Here is a 23,031-nt window from a genome sequence, read left to right as displayed (position 1 = left end):
GTGAAAGAATATACCCTCTTTACATTGTTCTATTGCCTTCAAGTTGACTTCAACATATGGCACCCCCACTGCAGAACTTCCTTGGCAAGATTTATTGAGAGGATTGCCATTGTCTTCCTCTTACACTGAGAAAATTGTGAGTTGCCCAATGTTAGCCACTGGGTCTCCATAGATGAGCAAGGACTGCAATGCAGGTCTCTCAGAGTCCTAGTCCAATTTGAGCCAATTTGACTGGGGTGAGGTACCACTGATGGACCAACTTGATAGTATTCTCTTTAATGGCAATGGAACTAGTTTTAAATGGTAAATGAGTCCATATATTTTACCAGGTCTTACTATCAATTGAAAGGGAAAGTTCTGCTTCCCATCCTGCCTTATGAAGTGTTGAGTTCCGAAATGTTTCTTCTAGCAGACAATTATATATGCATGCTATTTGGCCTTTAGAATATATAGCCAGAGAGATGCACATGTTTTCAAAAAAAGTAAGTGGACGAGGATATTCCTGTATCTGAAGCAGTTTCTTTAAGAATAAATGTATCTGTATTATTTGATACCAGTTCTGATGACCAGAGCACAGATTAGTTGCTCCATTGTGATAGTCGTCCCATTGTGGAACAGGTCCCTAACTGTATACAGGTCAAAAACCTCCCAACTTCGAACTTGTGCCTATTTTTCTGGGCTCTGGAAAAGAGGGTGAGTAAGAAAAGGCCGTAAAGGGGAAGGGTACGGAGCCAAGAGATGCCTCCATTTCTTCCACAAAACCAAGGCAGTGAGCAAACAAGGGTTATTACAAATTTTAGTGAATTTATATATAGATTCAGAAAAAAACTGACACATGTTCTAAAGTGTATTGTTGGCATGGTTAATCTGATCTAAACACTGGAGTGGTCTTACATTGTCTAGTCAATGTTCAGGGAATGCCTCTTGGATCATGTTTCTCATTACCAGATATGATAGGGTTGACATGTCCTTTTAGGTACCCTTCAAGCTGCCCAATACTGTCTGCATTTAGTATTCCTATGAGAAAAGTGAAATGCACAGAGGAGAACCATAGCAGTACCACAATTCACATGACATAGAAGGTGCAGCACTGGCATAGATATATCCCACACTAGTGGAGGCTGAGGGATCGGATGTCACTGGAACTGTGAATCTGTTCTGGATCTTTGTCCAGGCTTAAACAGATCTTTCCAATGTGCCACACCATATCCTAAAAATAAGTTCAGCAAGCTGGATGGTCCCTTTTTAAAGTTCATACTAAAAGCTAGCAGAGAGTAATTGCCCTAATGAAAACCAAGGCACACAAACCAATTGCCTTTCATGAATGCACTGGGCTTTTCATATTGGTGAGCTGGCAATCTGTGGATTTAACCTCCCAGGGACTGCCACATCCCATATTATTAAATGGCAGTGCATGCATACTGACATTTCCATGAACATGTTGCCACCATTGAATAATATGAGATGCACCTGTCAGTGTTTTTTGCCATCCTGGGGATGGTGGTGGAGGAACCAAATCCCCACAGATGGGAAGGGTCCACTGTACTGGATATTCTCAGTCACATGAGAAATATAGAAAGAAGACAGAGATCAATAACCATTAAGTACTCTGGAAACATATACATCAGTTTCTGCCTTTATCTTGTGAAGAGATAAGACTGCATCCACATGCCATGCTGGACACATATAAACATTGAAAGTTTGTAATTGTAGTCATTGCCAACTATTTGTGCTTTTGTTGTTTATAATGTATTTTGTCCTGCACATATGTCACTAATTGCACTGTATGCCTAGCATCTTGTTAGTGACATAAGCATGTGTAAGTCCATTTTATGGCTGCATATGCATTTTTGTAATCATTGCAGATATTGCTAGTCTTTTCATCCCTACTCAGCATCCAATGCCCCCCCCCAGTTCACTATTGTACTGTAATAGCCCCCTCCCATGGCCATTCTGTTGCTGGTGGAGAATGGAGGGGATTGGAGAAAATCTCATAGTCAGGTGCAGGCCAAAGACATAATCTGCTGAGATCTCCAAAGGACTTTAGCACATTTTGGCAGAAGATGTTCTCAGTCTACATCTGGCTATGATGAGTCCAAGGGTGAAGATGGGGGAGCTGCAGCTGAGTTCCACATACACATCTTTTATGCTACACTTGACTATGTAGGGCCTTGGCATTAAAGTGAAACATATGGTGATAATACAAATTGCTGGAGAGATTAAAACTTGTAACATATATGTAAGAATGCAGCTCTGTGCCTCAGAATGTTTAACTTCCTCTTTGAATTTTATATATGAATACAGTGATGATGTTAAGTAATTTTAGACCGAGAATTTAATGATTTTACAAGGAGGAGGAGGAGGTTACTTCAGATATGAACCATACAAACAATATTTCTATTATCTCCCCCCCCTTGCTGAGAGAGTGTGACTTATTTCCATGGCTCATCAGAGATTTGAACCCTGGCCCCCAGAGTTGTAGTCCAGCACTCAGATCACTACACCATGCTGGCTCCTCTTTGTGATTTACAGCAGGTAACATAATCCTTAATTTTATATATGAGTCATGTGGACAGGCAGCCTGAAAGCATGCATATGCCCACACATACACCAACCATTGAACTCAATGAGATTGATGCCTGAGAATGTAGAATTGCTCTTTTAGTTAAGCAAATTACAGTATAAGCAAATGGTGGAATCTTTTCACACAGACAATTTTTCTCTTGTTGCATCAGTCAATTTTCCATGGTGTGTACAGCAGCCCCAAGTGTATTGGAGCCGTGTCCTGAAAATACATATCGATCTGTCTGGTGGATTGTTTAATTTCACATTACACAAAAACTATTTTTTCCTCTCTTATATAACCAATCCAAATGCCGGGCAAATATTTCCCTATGAGATTTATTCCAAATATGAGGGGCCTGTAAGAACTATCCATTAGATTTCACATATATTCTCCCACAAAAAAGAGAAAAAATATTATTTTGTTATGGAGTAATATGGGCAATGACATTTCCTATTAATACAAATGCCATTTTATGCATGGATAAAATGAATACCAAAAAAAAAATGCATACAGAAAATGGGTTACTCTTTCCAAGTACAGTATACAGCTTACTGCTCTCCTGCTAACATGCTAGAGATTAAATATATGGTTAATGTGCATGTGCTTTTCCTATGTTTGTTTCCTTCAGGCAAGATTGTGAAAAGGATTTTGTCCATAGTGGGGGGTGGGGGGGAAGTTGCTTTATTTTTATGATGCTTTCATTTTCTAACACAATCCTCCCTTGTTTTTCCACTGCTGCTTCTGCCTTTTTCTTTATCACAACAAAATCTGCTAAGGAGAAAAAGATGTAACAGCATCACAGTATGACGACCCCTCCATCTGGAAATGCCCTACAGCTATGTACAAGACTACAGTGTGGTGACTGTTAAGGTAGATGGACTTTATAACAAATATATACATATCCTGATTTGTCAACCTGGGATCTCTGATCTGTTCCCCAGCATAAATTAGCACTTTATAACTGTCACTATAAATTTTAAATACCTGAAGGCACTAGATCCCATCTTGAGATCTAAGCAGGGTAAGAGATGGTTAGTACTTGTATGAGGAGCAACAAGGAATACCAAGTGCTGTAGTCTATATCTCAGAAGAAGACAATGGCAAACCACTTCTGAGTACTCCCTGACTAAGAAAATCCTATGAAATTTATGGGGTCACCATCAGTTGACTGGTAAATTGAAGCCCCCCCCTCTCTCTCTCTCTCTCTCACACACACACACACACCTACTTCTGAATATAATACAATATATAAGCAAATGCCAAAAAAATGCCAATGCATCACTCAGAACAGAATTCCAAGATGCTTCATTCATGTTGAACGCTTATCTATTTTTCCCCAAGCCTTCCCTGTGTAGTTCAATTTATTATCAGTTTAAAGGACACCATAATTAGTGTGTTTACATTTAATCTGCTAATAAACCTTTTTTTCTTATTTCTTGAGCAGTTCCTCACCACTCTAGTATTGATGATAACAAATTAAGCACATAATAGTTTAAAGAGCGAAACCACACAGATATGCCTATTGAGTATTAAGTGCTCCATTCATATAATCTGTTTTATTCATATAAGTTATATGATGATCAATTTAGGTTACAAAAGCATTTTCTACAGATACGACTGTCATGTTGTTTTACCAACTGTTTGCAATTGGTATTGCTCTTCTCACTTTTCCCTGTTCAGAGGAAAAGCAGATGCTTTCATGACTTACTCAGAATCTGTGCAGATAGATGTCAATAATTAACCTGTTTCCAAACCCCAATTATTTTTGAACAGACAATGTCAAATTATAGGATTTATCATCAGTTTCATGCAGTACTTCTTTAGTTTTATTAGCTAGTCCTTATTCCCCTTCTCATGCAAACTTTTATTGCTCAACCACTATTATAACTGTTCCACCTCCCATTAATTTTCTCCTCTGTGCCTGTGTTCAAGCATTTTCGGGGTAGGTAAACAAATGTGATAACTTCTCACTGATAAACAAACATTGCATCATAGACCAGAAGTTCTGTAGCAAGGGAAAATGTGGACAAAAGTTTCCTTTCCAGCAATAAAGGACATAGAACCATCTGCCTTCTTGAAGCACATTTCCCCTACATCTCTTTTTTATTGTTTAATAGGCAAGAGCCTGTCAAAGCAGAGGACATCTAGCCAAATTCAGGCAAAACTGAGATGCCTCTGGAACAGCATTATCTTGAAAATAGCACATGTAGGGCTTCTCATGTGCTGCATATTAGTGCACGAATTAGCTATTTAGATTACAGTTTTGGGAAGTGAGTCATATCGTACCACTCTGAGTGGCAGGAGCTCTCTATAGTCACCTTTTTCCTAACCTTTATGAACTCCTTTAAAATGGAGGTACTGGTTTAGGAACCTCCTAGGCTCAGTGTTTAATGTGAACCAAAGCTCATCAGAAGAAGAGGACTGTCAGGATTCAAAACCTGCTTTTAAAACCAGTTCATCTTGGTCCATGGGAATTCTTCATCAGTGAAACCTGCCCATATATGTCAGACTGAACGAGAGAGAAAATTATGAAGTGAAAATTCATGGCATAACTGTCAAGCTGGCTTGAAAATTGTAATTTCTTAGTTCTCCGTAATTTCCCTTGTGAGGTAGGTGAGGCTGAGATCATGACTTGAGTCTTGTAAGGTAGGAGAGACTTCAAGTGATTTCTCCAAGAACACCAATTAATTTCATTCATACAGTATTTGGTCTTGTGATACAAAATCTGGGGGGCTTATCAGACCAAGCTCTCCTCCCACTATAGCACTGTTTTCAGATAAGTTTTTCAAAATGCTTTCAAGATGGTCTTGCAAGGGAGAATAACAGGATAGCAATGGCATCATGCAATAAGCCCCAATTGAAGGATTTTCAATTTACTTGCCTCGTATGATTAGTTTTTTTTCTTTCACCAGCCTCCACTTTTCTTATTATTTCCATTTTAGTGACCAAATCTATAGATCTAAATCCTTTTTTCCCCTTAACATGCTAGGACTAAATAGAGAAGTAGGCTTATGTGCTATTCTGATTTCTCTATCTTTTGCTGTTTATGCATGCTCAGTAAAGTATTTTGGAAACAACTTTTGTTTTTCTGCTTGTTGAAGGCAGGAACACACAGTTACAGTAGGATCAGCTACAGCAGAAACCCATTATTTCCCAGTGCAAGCTGTTACTGTTTATTGCAGATATGCTACTGCAAATTGGCATATAAAAACTGTTTCTCCAGCTGTCCTTCATCCTCCTCCCAATGTTGATGCTGCTAAAAATCTTCCAGTTAGATAGAGGATGAGGAAGAAAAGGGAGGCCTGGGCAGGCATTAAAAAAACCTTCTAAAAAGAATTTCTTTGTCAGAGGCATTGTTCACTGAAGTGTGCTTGTACCTTTCTCTGACCAGAATAACTAAATAGTATGTACCTGCCCACTGCTGAACATAAAACTGATCTTCTAGCATAGAATTCTTTTAAAATTTTTGTATTGGGTTTAAGCATTGGTATGTTGAATTTCATTAGGTTACCCATCAAAGAACTATAATGGGATTTCCTAAATTTGCTGGACTGGGACTCATGCCTTTAATACAAAATACTAATATTTTGTCATTGTAAATTGATATGCCCATTTATATGGAGGCTAAGGCCGAGATCCATCATACCATAAATAGACACCCACTGAGTTATGTTGTCATTGTACAACCTCCATACTGAGTAACCTCATAGTACAATGTATGTGGTCAATGCACATGGTTGTCTTCACAATGAGCAATGTCAATGTAATATTCAGTTCACTATGACAATGCAAATTAAAGAGTTAGTCTTTGTACTTTGTTGTTCATACACATGGTCAGTGCCCATTTGTGAGCTACTTTTCCTACTTCAACACACATCGGCAGTGCATCCACATGTGCGCTGGTTCTGCATGTGGAAATCCATTTATGCCACCACCAGCTCTCTGACAGAAAAGGCTAAATGTCTCACAAAACTATAATTCCCAGTATTCCCAAGCATTGAGCCAGGGCAGTTAAAGTGGTGTCAAATTCAATTTGTTCTGCAGTGTGGATGCAGCCAGGGAGAGCAGAAGGAACTGGCGTGCAGAAACTACAAATTGTGATAATTATCTTATTAAAAGTGCACCTCCACATCTCATCTGTTGGATGAGAACAGACACATCCATGTAGCAGATACATCTATGTAGTGGTAAGCCCATGTGGTGTGACTGCCCCCCTGGCTCTGAAAAAGTCACTGGAGATAGAACTGAATCTCTTTATCTCCTGTGCTGCATGCCTAACTAAATAGCAGGCACTGAAATATGAAGAAATCCAGAATAATGTCTACTTGAAATAGGTGGACCACAAACAGATTGTTAAAGCTGTGCTCAGTTGCTATAGCAACCAGACTTCCAAAGTGATGCAATGAAGAAATAGCATCAAAGAGTATAGCTAAGTGTACATGACAGAGTCAGAGGCAAAGCCGACTGACAGTGGGGGAGCTCACTTGGCTGAAAAGAACAAAACTGCTTTGCCTGGTTTAGCAATCTGCAAGGCCTTGAAGGGCTGGCTGGTAGGAAAGCAAACAGCTCTATCCAGTTTCCTAGGCTGCATTTGCACTTTACGAACAATCCGGTTTGGCCCCACTTAACTGCCATGGCTCCATACTGTGGAATTCTGGGAATGGTAGTTTGTTGTGGTTTTGCTTCAATCTGGTGCCACAAGCTACCATTCCCAGAATTCCATAGCATAAAGCCATGACAGTTAAAGTGGGAACAAATTGGGATTATTCCTACAGTGCGGATGAAGCTCCTGTATGCAGGATCATCAAATTTAGTTGTTAATCTGTCAGGAGCAGTCAGTTACAAGTGAACAAAGTGTAATTTATACATTATAGGGTTTTAAAATGTGATTTGCCTATTGTGATGTCCATATTGTTTATCTGACAGAAGAGAGGGAAATGGCCATTTGACATTGTCACCAAGGGGCTTGTATTTTGCCAACAAGGAAAAAAAGAATAAAACCAAACTAATATGATTGCAACATTAAGTATGTCCATTAAGAAATAAATCAAATTGAGTTCAATGAAATTGTAAGCCTGAGGGCAGGGAACTAAGATGGCTTTCCCCTGCTTTTATTTGTAATGTGCCATATGTAGTGATAGGCTTTTAAAATAAATTATAACAACAATAATAATGAGATTAACACTCATGCCAAAGTCAGTTCCTTGGGAATTGAGGGCTTGGGGCATATCTGCACTTCAAAAGTACTTGGGTCTGAAATTTAAAAAAAAGAACATGATTGTTTCTCTCTATATTGGAGAATTATCATCATGAATGACTGAAAATTATTTGTTAGAAATTTTGACCACTATCTAGACACACAATTTCCATGGCATTCCTTGAGCAAGATAAGGGACAGTGTGAAGGCTCTGAAACTGTTGTACATTACTAGTGCAGACATGGCCATAGTTACAAGCAATAGAAAGCGACAGAATTAAATAGCCAGTAGTGTGATGAAAGAACCTGGTGGGAGAGCCCAAAGGAAGGACATGTCCAATTAGAAGAATGATGCATTGATTTCCAACACAGGCCCATCATCTACACTGACCTAAAGATAAGATGTACTTCTAACCTGGCCTAGTTTAATGCATGCATACAATTCATACTGGCATAGGGGAACTATTGACCTTAGACTTAGTCATTGGTTTCTTTGCCTTTATTATTTATGCAATTAACTCAAATGATTATCTTTCTTCACAAAGCTCAATGATGACCAGGTGCTCCCAGCAATCTACCATTCAGGCATTGAACTGCTACTGAACTGTGCACTACCAGACCATGGTAAGTTTCTTCATTCTCAGTATATCTTTGTTTGGTGTCACTCTACTTGGCTCATACATTTTGAATTCCTTATTTCTATAATCTCTTTGTCTCATTACTTTTGTGATCTCGTCCAAATAACTTCCTCCAACTTATCCCACTTCAACCAGTGCAGTGTAGTAAATTGTGTATCTGATGAGAGAATGCATTTTCCAGGAAGCCTTCAGTAGTTTCTAGAAGGTTCAGAGTGATATTCTTTACATATGCAAGGCTTATCTGACTTGGATGTTTCATTTCACACATGCATGATGCTTTGGATAAAAGGTTTGCTAAGACATGTTGAATTACTCCTTTTTTTGTGGTGTATGAATCTATGCCTATTCTTTTAATGTTATTTCCACCTATGATACCAGATTTCCTGTTAAAGTTGTCCAGGAACTCATCCACTTTGTTAACTGAGGTATACCTGTCTAGTAAATACTGACATTCAAATCCCCCACACCCTGATATTATTTTGTAACTCAAAACTGCCCTTTGCTGGTGCACAGCATCTATTCCCTGAGGCAGGTGCCTAATATTTTCTGCTACAGATAGCCATTGACAAATATGCTTGGTGTGATGGGCTACTGTAGCTGCAGTTCTATACACGGTTGTTGTTGTGTGACTTCCAAATCATTTCCGACTTATGGCGACTCTAAGGCCCCATTCCCACTGGCATATAAAGCAGATCAAGACTTGGATTATGGGGACATCGTTCCATTTGAGCACTCATTTGAGCCTCATTACACCGATTTCGTTCCCATTGGAATTTGGATCTGATCCCCATGGAGAGCTTGGGAAGCAAAGGGACTTGGGGGAATAGAGGCTCCTTCTCCCATTTCCAGAGGGGCTCTGGGAAGACACAGGACAGCTTGGGAGGCAATGGGACTTAGAGGGATGGAGGCTCCTTCTCTCTTTTCCAGAGGGGAAAAGCGCCTAAGCGATTGATTGGCTGTGACGTCACGCGCCTAGGTGCTTGACTGACAGCTGCTTTTAAAAAAATAGGTTCCGGAAGGGCAATGGGAATGGGGAGAAAAAAAGTCCACTTCAAATTACAACCGAGAAAATTTCAGTGGGAACGAGAACCTGGGTCAAAAAACCCATGAGTCCGTTTGCACCCTTTCATAATGGGAGTGAAGGACTAGATTTGAATGCGACTCGAAAAAAAGATCCGAGTCAGAATCAAAGCGAAATATATCGCTTTATATGCCCAGTGGGAATGGGGCTTAAGACAAACCTATCATGCGGTTTTCTTTGCAAGATTTGTTCAGAGGGGGTTTGCCATTGCTTTCTCCTGAGGTTGAGAGCATCTTATCCAAAGTTACCCACTGGGTTTCATGGCCAAGCTGGGAATCAAACCCTTGTCCCCAGAGTCATAGGAGTTTATCACACAAGGGAAATTGGATGTATAATCCAATGGCAATCCAAACACAATCATGGGGTTTCACGTTATGGCGTGATAGACTACCACACGCAATTTCGGGAAATGGCAAGCTATTTTTGGGCAATGAGAAATCAGTTTGAATGCAATTCGAATTCATGTATATTTGCTGTACTAGCGAATTCACGTGAATGTGTTCTGGCCCCCCCTTTTTTCATTTTAAATTAAGAGAAATTCCTCCCGTGTGATAAACTCCATAGTCCAACACTCAAACCACTACTCCATGTTGGCTCTCATTTTACACATTGGGGCTTATGTAGTAAACCTATTGCAGGGGTTGTGTGTATGTTTATGTTGCAGCTAACTACTGATGGGTGAGTGGGGGATGCAAAGATTCAGGACTGACTCCTTTCCATTCTAACTTTTTAAGAGCCCCCTTCCATATCTGCCCAGTTAAGCCAAACTGGAATAAATTCAAAATGTGAGGAATCAGAGAAATACACAAAACAGAAATGTAGATAATATCTAAGCACACAGGTTGAGGACATTTTGCCCATTCTTAAGTAGCCCCCAGGTATTTCAAAGCCTTCTGTTGCCTTTATAATTCTTAACTCTTAAGCAAGATCAAAATTACATACATGCTTCATCCAGTTGGGATGAATAAATGATTAGTCACTGTATTCAATCTCTCCTTTAGTTTCATCTTTTAAACAACAAACTCCGCAGAAATTACCATCTTAATAGGGTATTTTATGTTTGGGTTGTCTTCTGTTTTGCTGTGTCCCCTTCAGTGGTTGTTTCTGACTCTATTTTTTTTTTCTTCCTGTTTTCACTTGATTGGAATTCAAACTCAGGAGGCATTTTGTACAATCTTTGTGTAAACCTTGGATGTAATTGGAGAAACATTTAAGTAACAAATTTCCCAGGGACTATTACTTTAATTAGACCTTTATTATCTGGACTGAACTCTGTTTTGCTTTTACTCTTAGCTGCTTTCATCTTGTTTTTGGTTTTAAAGTTGCTGGGTGCATCTACTCTGTAGAAATAATGCAGTTTGACACAATATAGTTCCATCCTATGGAATCCTAGGATTTGTAGTTTTACAAAGTCTTTACTCTTCCCTGCCAAAGAGTGCTGGTGTTTCACAAAACTACAAACCCCAGGATTCTGTAGGCCATTAAAGTGGTGTCAAACTGCATTGTTTCTATATTTGTTCTTGTCTTGTTGGAGTATGCAGCAGTTTTGTATAAATGTAAGAGAAGACTTTTTTAAAAACAACAAAATCCCTTAGAGATTGTCACCAAATTTGATTGTTAAAAACCTTTTAACTTTATCTGGGACCTTAGTTTCAGCTCCAAAATTTTTGATCTGTCAGACCACCAACTCTTCCCACACCTGTCCCAGTAAAGCATTCAAATAGTGTAGTTATCATGGTCATGGACCAAATGTTTACCATGCTACACAACATACTGAGATGAAACCACATATGACTTTTCCCCCCAGATTTCCCAGTTAGAGCCTCTTACCTGATGTGCTAATCTACAGATTGTTGACTTGGAAGTTGATGTTTTTTAACAGATTGTTAAAAATAAATTTCTACATGAATTGTTGACTTTGCATTCCGATTTTCAACTAGAAATTGAGAGAGCTTATTCAGTGGGCTCTCAATATCCATGGGATTGCCATCTGCAGATTTAAACATCTTCAGATGGAAAGCCCTGTTGCTTTCAATGGGTGTGTGTGCATGCAGCCACATTAGCATGTCACACCCACCATTAAACCTGTGTTTTCCCTTATCCATGGGTGGTCCAGAATTTTTTGACATATCCACATTTGAACATACTAAAGACATTAACTGAGGCCCACTAAGTATCCAAACCAATAATTTATATATACAGTATCAATGTCTGCTATCTGTAAATAAATATGACATGTGAAGTTTACAGAAAAAAATGAAACAGAGGTTTGGAATAACCAGTTCCAGCTAGTCCATGGACGCAGAGCAATGTATACAAACTACAAGAAAAGAGATTCCACTTAAACATTAGAAGGAACTTCCTATCAGTCTTTTGGAGAGTAGTGGAGTTTCCTTCTTTGGAGGTCTTTAAGCAGAACTGGATGGCCATCTGTCGGGGGTACTTTAATTGAGATTTCCTGCATGGCAGGGGGTTGGACTGGATGGCCCTTGGGGTCTCTTCCAACTCTATGATTCTATGATTCTAATGGCCATTGGTTTTGACATCTATAACTAGTATGGTTATGGCTCTCCAACTATGTTTTGTACAGCAGAAATTGCTCTTTTGGGTATATTGATCATCACAATGTTTATTAAAGAAAGGGACTGTTAAATCAGCAGATTGTTGGAGATGTAGTACAATGGGCCTCTGCATCCACTGGGTTTGGTTCCAGAACCCTGTGTGGATAACAGAATCCATGGATGCTGAAGTCTCATTAAATACACTGGTGTAATAAAATGCTGTCCCTTACGTAAAAAGGCAAAATCAGAGTTTGCTTTCTGGAATTTAAAATATTTTTTTAAAAAAATTCAAGCGATGGATGTTTGAAGCCATGGATGTGGAGAACTGACTGTTTTACTAATGCTTTCTTAATGCATCTGTATTGGAGTTGTCACATACTAGCTATATTTTGTGAGAAAATAATCACACAAGTAAATTTGGTTTTGGAAAGTGACTTGATATTCAGGGACATGCATATTCTTTTGAATTATTATCTGTTCCTTGAAAATTAACAAATGGTAAACGGAAGGAGATATTTTTGCACCCCTTTCACTGCTAAAAGATTTATACTTTTGCTACTGGAAAGTCAGTTTTTCTCCACCTGTGATCCACACTCATTTTAGAGGCATTTAGAGATTTGATAGTACTGTACATTTTTATGGTAAACAATTTAGTAATTTACTAGTATATTTCAGATATTTTTTAGCATTTTTCAACACTGTAGTATATTAACATACCTTTTATTTAAGTCAAGATAGGCTATCACATTGCCTATACTGACCATACTATTTATAGCCTGATATATGGCATCTATCAGGGTATCAGAGATTCAAGGTACTGTATTGAGAAAGTATCCAGATATCTGAGTGTTAGCAGTCTATTAGCACTGGGAAGCACCTGATATTTCTGGTATCAGCTCCCAAGCACTGAGCACTGGCTATTCCTGCCTTTACAGCCCAGCCCTCAAAAGACATTGGTTTATTTTATGAACTGAAAATCCAGACTGCTTTTACTTGGGAGTCTGCTTTGAGACTCCCCCAGGATTGCTGTGTTTGGTCTACTGCCCAGAGGATGTTGTCCTCATATGCTAAACAAACCCATAACAACACCTGGTTAAACTGCTTTTCTCAAGGATTCAGGACCAACTCCTTCCCATTCTAACTTCTTAGGAGCCTCCTTTCCTATCTGCCCAGCTGGAATACTTGGCAGCTTCCTTAAGACATTCATTGTACAGCAAAATATTTATTTTCTGTACTATCTTTTTACACAAAGAATGCATTTCTCTCAGTCCTATTTAATCAAAATGCAACCAATATATTGTTGTTATTGGCAAATCACGATGGATATCTCAAGACACCTGGCCAAAACTCACCTGTGCCAAGACCTAAAGCCTGGCTGATTGCTCTATTTCAGCCATGTACCTTGCAAAACAATAAGAGAGAGTGACTTTAGCAAATACGTTGTATACAAACCGAAGAACCAGAACCACTCCCCCAGTCCTCTGGGATTAGAGGGAAAAGCTTCCAGAGCAGAGGAGGTTAACTTCCAGAGAGGGCTGCCTGCGTTGTGCTTGCTTTTTTCCACGCAATCGTGGGTTTTATTCATCAATGGTGAATCAGTTCTCTTTTTGTTTGGCCCATGGAATAGCACCAGGAACTGAATAGTAGGCGGTCTCTTTCGTTCAGCCTAATAGAAGAAGAAAAAAGAGAAAGAGCCTGACATTATCCATTTTGTATTTTCATTTTCGAAGCATTTTCACTTTCAGGTCTGTTGTTCTGTGTTTCTTGTTTCTTTTTTCCCCCTAGCACCATGCAAAGGAATGTGAAAGAAACCTTCCCTGAACAATGCAAAGCTTAGTGGATTTGATTTCAAGCAGGAGAAGGTGGGGAGGGAAAGCCAGACAATAAATCTTAAAAGTACAATTAACATCCAAAATCCACCAAACAGTTGGGCCTTGATTGGCCAACCCAAATGCACAAAATACATGTTGCAAGATGGATTTTGTGCATTTAAAAAAGTATTTTGTACCTTTTGCTTGGCAACACGTGTATTTTGTGGATTAAAAAAAGTAATTTTGTACATTTTGGTGTACAAAAACATGTATTTTAGTTTTGTGAATTTTAGTTTGCAACATGTATTTTGGTTGAAACATATATTTTGTGCCTTTAAAAACAACAACAGTATTTTGTGCATTTTGGTTGGCCAATCAAAGGCTCCCTGTCTGGTGGATTATGGATGCTACTGTACCTTAAGATTTAATGTGTGGCTTCTCCCCACTTTTTGTGGATTCTGGATGTTGTTGTACTTGGCTACATGGCCCAATCTGGCTAGCCCTGGACTGATACCTCTGGGAATAAATCTGAACGTGAAGTATTTAGGCTCAAATGATTTGGCAGCATCCCTTTAATTTGAGGCAGCATGGACGACCTTTTCTTTTTATGTAACCCTCCAAGGCTGGGCGAGGCTTCAGCAGCTGGTGGATCAGAAAGCTCTCTCCAGATGGTGAGGTCCCAGTTTCCCTATAAATGTCATGGTGCTAAAATCCTGCCTGCACCATGGAAGAGCAGCTCTTGCTGCCACAGACTAAAGAGAAGGCTGGGGTGAGCAGTATGTGCTTGTTTCCCATCCAGTGTCTTCCCTCCTCTGAAAGGCTTGCAGGGAGGAAAGAGAAATGCAGCACCCCATTTCCGACGAGGGCCAATCCAGTGAGGGGCAATCTCACTCTCAGCCAATCAGATGGCTGGTGATGGCCACCTCAACCAATCGGATCGATCCCTGAAGCTCCCTTTCCAATTCCCAGAGGGAGCTGGTTAATTGCAGGTTGGGAGCTGCCAAGGAGAGCTGCTCCTCAACGCCTGGTGCTGTGCTTTCTGCCTCCCAAGCCAGGGAAAAAAAGAAAAGACTACTTCCTAAATTCAGTCCTGTTTTCTTTGGCCTCTGATTTAGCAAAAGAAAAGGACCCTGGCAACACAGAGGTGCAAAACACACTGCAGAAATAATCCCATTTGAGAATGCTTTAACTGCCCTGGCTCAGTGTTAGGGAACCCTGGGAATTGTAGGCAAAGGAAACAGAGCCCAAAATACGACATGAAAAAGACTACCTGTTTGCTTTGGCCAAAGACAAGGACCCTGGCAACACAAAAGTCCAAAACACACTGCAGAAATAATCCAGTTTCAGAATGCTGCTAAATGTCCTGGCTGTGATAGGGAATCCTGGGAATTGTGGCCAAAGAAAACAGGACTGATTTCAGGTGGTAGTCTTTTTCATATGATTGTGTTGTTGAGTTAGTCGTATTCTTTGTGTTCCATTTGTTTCTTGAAGCAGAATCATTTGAAAGGCTGACCTCCTAGTTCACTCATAATGTAACAGACGCACAATGACATGCGAACATTGCGCGTCCCTAGCATTGAGCCAGGGCAGTTAAAGCAGTCTCAAACTGGATTATTTCTGCAGTGTGTTTTGGACCAGAGGAGAAAAATTGTAGCTGCATCAGTGCTGCAGAAATAATTCAGGTTGACACTGCTTTGGCTGCATCTACAGTGGAGGGATAATCCGGTTTGACACGACTTTAACTGCCATGGCTCAATTCTATGGACTTTTTCTGAAGCCTTGTTGGATCCAGCAAGTGGATTTCCCCCCCTGAAACAATCAACATGGACAATATCAATGTGTTGTTGATAATGTGGGGGGATTTTGGAAACTGTAGTTTACTGTGGCACCAAAGCTCTCATAGAAAAGGCTACATGTCTCACAAAACTACAGTTCTCAGAATTTCATAGCATTGAGACACAACAAGTACCGTCGACCCAAATTATTTCTGGAATGCAGATAACAGCCTTAAACTACCATGGCTCAATGCTATGGGATTCTGGTAATTATAGTTTTGTGAGACATTTTGCCTGCTCTGTCAGAGAGCTCTTGTGCCACAATAAACTACAATCCCAGGATTCCATAGCACTGAGCCACAGCAATTAAAGTGGTGTCAACCTGGATTATTTCTGCATTACAGATGTGGCTTGCCTCTCTTTAACTCTGATTGGAGCAGCTACTTTGCATTTTTCCTGCACAAGACTGGGACAAGAAAGCATTCTTAAGCTTTCTCCAAAAGACTGAGAAATGCTTTCCATGCTCCAGAGCTTGTATAGATAGAACAGATTAATGTCCATTAAAGGATACCCTCTAAAATGTGTTACATCAAGAGGCATTAAAATAAGTATCAAAGCTCTACTATGTGTTCATATATTATTTATGCTGGGTTCAAGAGTATATTATTATCTGAGGAATTAATATGCTTACATGCAACTTGACTACATTTGTATGAAGTATTGACTTACTGAGATTTAAAGGGGGGACTGTGTCATTTTGCTTTTTCTATGCTTGTCTCCCTCAGGAAAACCTAGTAGCGATGATGGTGGTGGTGGTGGTGGTGGTGATGAAACACAGCTTCCAGTGACTGTCATTTGAGTTTTGTTCTGAACAGACTTTCCTAAATCTCTCCAATATGATCCTGAATTTAGTGCTATTTTCTCCCATATAATTACTTGCTTGTACATTTTACAAGTAGCGTACAGACATGATTCTTACATTTTGGTAACAATTGGTGTCTTTACTATGTAGTAATATACCTCCTCATATTTCCCATGTAGCTGGCGTGTTGACTGTATTATTAATCCATAGTTGTTTATGTGAGTACAGAAGGTAGAACTTCATAGCTAGAATCTTCTTTTGGGAATATCTTCACTTTTTTTTACTTCCACAGTCTGCAGATTTAAGAAATTGGGCATTCCTAATTTTGAAATCCATACCACCTTGAAGTATTTTTTAGGTTCTTTTACTTTGTGTAATTTTCATATATGTAATGGTATACATTGTTGCTGTATGCATTGTGCTTTTGTTGGTTCAGATAAACAAGTCATGCCAGACTAATCTGATCTCACTCTCTCTTTTTTATATAAAAAAAGATGAAGGGAATACTGTGAATATAGCATATCTTGATTTCAGTACAGGCTTTGACAAGGTTCCCCATGACATTCTTGCAAACAAGCTTGTAAAATGTGGGTTAGACAAGGTAACTGTCACATGGATTTGTAATTGGTTGACCAGCCGAACCCAGAGGGTGCTCAACAATGGCCTCCTGGCGTCTATTTTTCCGCCAGAGGGAAGCCACAGCCACCAAACCGCGCGGCTTCCCGCCGGTTGAAAAAGAACCCGTGAAAAGCAGGTTCTTCTAAAGCCGTGGCGGCAGCCTAACAAGTGCTCCACTGGTGCACTTGTTACATAAGTGCTGCACAGCACTGTGCGGATGCCACACGGCGCTTATGTAACAATGACAGCACCCATGTATACAGAGCACTGCCATTTTTACACCCTCATCATGTGTTAGCATTGCGGGGCATGTGGGCGCTCCGCCCCCAGGCAACCCTAGCACGTGATGAGGGCGTCACAAAGGGCTTGTATGTACCGGGCCAATGGCTCATTTTCATCCTGGAGAGGAGTGACCAGTGGGGTCCTGCAGGGGTCTGTCCTGGGCCCAGTGCTATTCAACATCTTTATAAATTACTTGGATGAAAGAATAAGGAGCATGCTTATCAAATTTGCAGATGACACCAAATTAGAAGGAGTAGCTAATACTTCAGAGGACAGTATCAAAATTAAAAATTATCTCAATAGATTAGAAAAGTGGGCCAAAGCTGACAAACTGAATTTAAACATGGAGAAATGCAAGGTACTGCATTTAGGGCAAAAAATTGAAATGCACAGATATAGGATGGGGGAGACTTGGCTTAATGAGACTACGTGTGAAAGGGATCTAGGAATCCTGGTGGACCATAAGTCGAACATGAATCAACAGTGTGATGTGGCAGCTAAAAAGGCCAATGTGATTCTAGTCTGCATCAAAAGAAGCATAATTTCTAGATCATGAGAAGTAATAGTGCCACTGTTTTCTGCTTTGGTCAGGCTTCACCTGCAATATTGTGTTCAGTTCTGGGCGCCACAATTCAAAAAGGATGTTGGGAAACGAGCTTGTCCAAGGACGGCAACTAAAATGGTGAGGGGTCTAGAAATCACACTCCCTCAGAGTGTGGTGGAGTCTCCTTCCTTGGAGGTCTTTAAGCAGAGGCTAGATGGCCATCTGTCGGGGATGCTTTGATTGTGGGTTGAACTGGATGACCCTTGTGGTCTCTCCCAACTCTATGATTCTATGTTGTTGTGTGCCTTCAAGTTGTTTCCAACGTATGGCAACCCTAAGATGGACACATTGTGGGGGTTTCTTAGCAAGATTTGTTCAAAGGAGGTTTTGCCATTGCCTTTCTCTGAGGCTAAGAGCATGTGACTTGCCCAAGGTCACCTAGTAGGATTCATGGCTGAGTGGAGAATTGAACTCTGGTCTCCAGAATACACTATTTTTCATAGAGAAGTCATCTTGTAATATCTTGAAGGTTAATGTTTGTATGTTATCCAGGGACAGGCTGGCTAGTGTGAATGTGTAAAATTATTGTCTTTGGCTGCTGCCATACTGTAGAATTAATGCAGTCTGACACTGCTTTAACAATCATGGCTCCATTCTGTGGAATCCTGGGATCTATAGTTCATTGTGGCACCATAACTCTCTGACAGAGGCTAATACCACAAATGCCAGAATTCTGTAGCATTGAGCCATAGCAGTTAAAGTGGTGTCAAGCTGCCTTAATTTGACTTTTGATGCATAAAATTAACGTTCAGGAGGTAATCTTCCACACTTTTTCCTCACAGAGGTTGTCTACATGTGCATCATGGATAATTTATATTTTTTTAAAAAAGAAACAGGGTTAAAGAAAAACACAGATTGAAAACTAAGGCCTGTAACATAATTATCACTATGGATTCATTTTTAAGGCTGTGTGAATATAATAAACTTTATTTCTGCCAAAAGAACCAGGAAGTAGAAAATGGGTATAGCAATGCATGAAGGGATAAACAGAGCAAATAACTTCTCTCCATAGTAACAGAACAAATCAGTTGCTACGGGGTGGAGCAAATTCAACCACAAGATACTAACTATAAAATTAGTTAGAGTTGCTTGTATTGCTGCACTTTAGCACACATTTAAAAAGAAAAGAAAAGAAAAAGAAGCAATCTTGCTTTTACTTCCCAGATAGTAAACTAGTTGTCTCTATAGTGAATACGATACCAGAATGCTCTTTTTTAAATGTGGCTTGTAGAGATTTTAACTTTGTTGTTGTTGTGTGCCTTCAATTCGTTTCCTACTTATGGCAACCCTAAGGTGAACCCGTCATGGGGTTTTCTTGGCAGGATTTGTTCATAGGAGGTTTGCCATTGCTTTCCCCTGAGGCTGAGAGAGTGTGACTTTCCCAAGGCCACCCAGTGGGTTTCATGGTTGAGTAGGGAATCAAACCCTGGACTCCAGAGGCATAGTCTAACACCCAAACAACTACACTACGCTGACTTTATAGATTTTAACTAGGAACTTACTAAGGGGTTATTCAGACATTGTTGTTTTAAGTGCAACTATGCAAATCATCTCATTCACACATTTCAGGTTTGTAGTTCACACTACAGAACCACATCTGTGAGCATCTCTATGAGTCTTGATGCCCACACGTGCCAGCACTCAAATAAAGATGGAGTCGATGATGCAGATGTATTCGAAACACATTCAAGGCATGCAGAGTTTTATCCCAGCTTATCCTGGTTCTATTCACATTGGTGTTTATCACACGGAAGTTTTTGCAGCTTTTTGCAGCTCTGATCCCACGTGACTGCAGGTCCCACATTGCGAATTCATGCAATATCACATGTGATTGCTTTCTATGGGGGCTTGTTCCGTGGGGCTTCCGCAGTAAATCCAAAGTGACTCCTCATTTTGATGAATTTGGCAACAAGCGAATTCACAGAAATTGCTTCTAAGCTCACTTCAATTTTACTCCAAATTGGTCTGGTGTGGAATACAACTTTGTTTCTGTCCCGGTACATCCCCCCAAACCTCCAAGGTCACACATTTCCCATGATGCTGCGCTGCAATTTTGCCCCAATTGCTTCCGTTGCTCGGAAGGGTAGATGACAAGGATGGAAGGAATGAAACAGGAGGCTGGGGGGAGAGATGGGAGCAATGGAGGGGGCCATCGGAGGCTGGGGGGAGAAACAAACTCCAGTTCCCAGAATTCCATAACACTGAGCCAGGACAGTGAAGGTGGTGTCAAATCCCCAGTGTGGATACAACCTATGAGAAGGCAACTGTTACAAAGGGAAGGAGAGTGGATTGGATTCAGGGAGGTGGTACTTTAGGGAGCATGGAGAATAAGGGAAACTGGATCATTTCTGCAATCCTCCAAAATGGGTCTCCTTCCGATGCAAAGGATTAACTTCCAAGTAAACCTGCAGCTTCTACACTGATTATTTTGCAGTGAAAGAAATTTATTATTATTATTATTAATTCAATAATAATAATAATAATAATAATAATAAATGGATGAGGGCTCTGACACGGAGGATAGATGTAGATGTGGCTGAAATGGATGAGGAGAATGACAGGAGAATAGATGTAGATGTAGCTGAAATAGATGAGGAGAATGACAGGAGAATAGATGTAGATGTGGATGAAATACATGAGGAGAATGATAGGAGAATAGATGTAGATGTGGATGAAATACATGAGGAGAATGACAGGAGAACAGATGTAGATGTAGCTGAAATAGATGAGGAGAATGACAGGAGAATAGATGCAGATGTGGCTAAAATAGATGAGAATGACAGGAGAATAGATGTAAATGTGGATGAAATGGATGGGGGCTCTGATACAGAGGACCCATTTGAATTTGGCTGCCAGGGATGGGAAAATAGAAGGGAGGAAGAAACGTGAAGCTGTCATTCACGTGAGGCTAGCAGTCATGTGAAAGTGGAACCAAGCTCTCTTCTTCACCCTGGAAGTGCAAAGGTTCAGGATGCATTCATACCCCCACTGAGCATGCGCAAGGGTCCCAATTCGAATCATTGAATCCGCATGGTATGCACCGGTGTGGTAATACAATTTGCACTCACTCCGCTTTGCATAAGTCTGCATCACGTGACTTGCATTGGATTTGATTCTCCCTCGATTCGGAAGGGCAATGGAAGGGCAACCAGGTGTGATAAAACATGTGCGTTATAACGTGAATTCGCATAGCTGAACCAGGAGTCACCCCAGATCTGAGCTGCAAAAACCTCCGTGTGATATACTCCAGTGGTTCACAACTGAGGATGAGAATCTTTTAGAAAAACTCAAGAAAAAAAAATGAGATCAATTACCTCAGGCAGCCCTCCCCCAATAAAACTTAACCGGACACATTCAAAATGCATCTGAACAACAAAGGTTCAACCTGGATCATGTCTGGATTATTTTCACTATCTGAATAATACCAAGGGAATCCCATTGTGGGCGAAAGATGGGATATAACAGTGGTTTCTCACTTGTGGCACACCAACTTAGGAAAACCCTTCAGCCGATGTGCAACTGGCACCCACGCACCAGTGCCATCAGTTTTGTTTGTCTGCATACTTCAACAGGCTGATTCTCTTTTATTATCTGTACTGCTTTCCTTTGTTTTATGCTAGTAATGTGGGTTTTATTATTGTTTTTATCATATTTGTAAACCACCCTGTCACCCATAGGGACGAAGGATGGTTTCAACATATTTCAATAAATGAGAAAGAATCATAGAATCACAGAAACACAGAGTTAGAAGAGACCACAAGAGTCATCCAGTCCAACCGCATTCTGCCATGCAGGAACTCTCAATCAAAGCACCCCTGACAGATGGCCATCCAGCCTCTGTTTAAAGACCTCCAAGGAAGGAGACTCCACCACTCTCCAAGGGAGTGTCTTCCACCGTTGAACAGCTCTTACTCACAGGACGTTCCTCCTAATGTGTTTAAAACTTTGCTCAGTTGAAAGTTTTTCAGTCATCCATCCTGGTTTCTTGAAACGCCTCCCATTTTTCCTCCTCGTTGGAACTGTTTGAAATTGTGCCTTCAGTATCTCCCTTTTGAGAAACGCCCATCCATCCTGAACTTGCTTCTCCTTTACTATTCCTGATCATGGGATCACCCCCAGCATTTCCCTAAGTTTTCTGAAATCAGCTCTCCTAGAATGTGTGTCTGACTATGCCTGGCTTCTCCTTTCCACTGCATAACAAACTCCAGTAAAATATGATCACTCTCACCTAAGGATCCCACCACTAACACCTCATTTACCAGCTCATCCCTGTTAGTTAGGATCAGACTTAAAATAGCTGACCCCCTTGTTGCCTCTTCCACCTTTTGGACAATGAAATTGTCTTCCAGGCAAGTGAGTAATTTAGTAGACCTTGATGTTTTGGCTGAGTGATTTCCAGCAAATATCAGGATAGTTTAAAGCCCCATTCCCACTGACCGATAACACGGATCAGGATGCGAATCATGGGTGCATCGTTTCCATTTAAGCGTGCATTCAACTCGCATTGCTCCGATATCATTCCCATTGGAATTCGAATCTGAATTGAATTATCCTGAAAAACCCAAATTATAGGTCAATAAACCAGTTTTAAAAAACAGTGGCTTTTTAGCGAGTTTTCCTGTGCCTCCCTAGTCTGATTCGGGGCAAATGAATGGGAATGAAGGGTGTCTGATTCGGGAACCTGGAGATGGGAGGAGCAGCGCTCAAGGGGCTGGCCTGGGTTCTCTTTCTGCATTGCCGGCACCATTTTCTTCCATTCACATAGGCTTTCCCCCGGTGGATTGGGAAGCAGGGTAAGGCGATCGCACTACATTGAGCTCCAAATGCAGTAAACACATTACTCCCCCTGCAACCTCCCCTCTGCTCCACATTCATAGACCAATGTGTGAGTAGAGCCATTGAACACCATTTTAAACTATTATTTTTAATTTTTAATTTTTTTATTTTTTTGCCTCTGCCTGAGCGCCTGAGCAGCAGATGGGCTTTGCAGTACATGCCTGCTTCATCACCCCCCAGACAGTCCAGGGAGCAATGGGG

At 40.5% G+C, this 23,031-nt stretch overlaps 1 long non-coding RNA gene across 1 annotated transcript in view; it reads left to right on the top strand.

Moving 5' to 3' along the window:
- Positions 1–551: 551 nt before the first annotated feature.
- LOC121930367 overlaps positions 552–23,031 on the top strand; it is a 24,455-nt gene continuing 1,975 nt past the window's right edge. The window contains exons 1-3 of the long non-coding RNA XR_006103922.1: positions 552–2,535; positions 3,343–3,436; positions 8,308–8,386. This is a non-coding gene — a long non-coding RNA (uncharacterized LOC121930367). The remainder of the gene's footprint in view (positions 2,536–3,342; positions 3,437–8,307; positions 8,387–23,031) is intronic.

This window comes from Sceloporus undulatus, chromosome 5 (genome assembly GCF_019175285.1).
Source record: "Sceloporus undulatus isolate JIND9_A2432 ecotype Alabama chromosome 5, SceUnd_v1.1, whole genome shotgun sequence".
Classification (NCBI taxonomy): domain Eukaryota; kingdom Metazoa; phylum Chordata; class Lepidosauria; order Squamata; family Phrynosomatidae; genus Sceloporus; species Sceloporus undulatus.
Note: the sequence above shows the minus strand (reverse complement) of the source record. Positions and strands in the feature narration are given on the sequence as shown.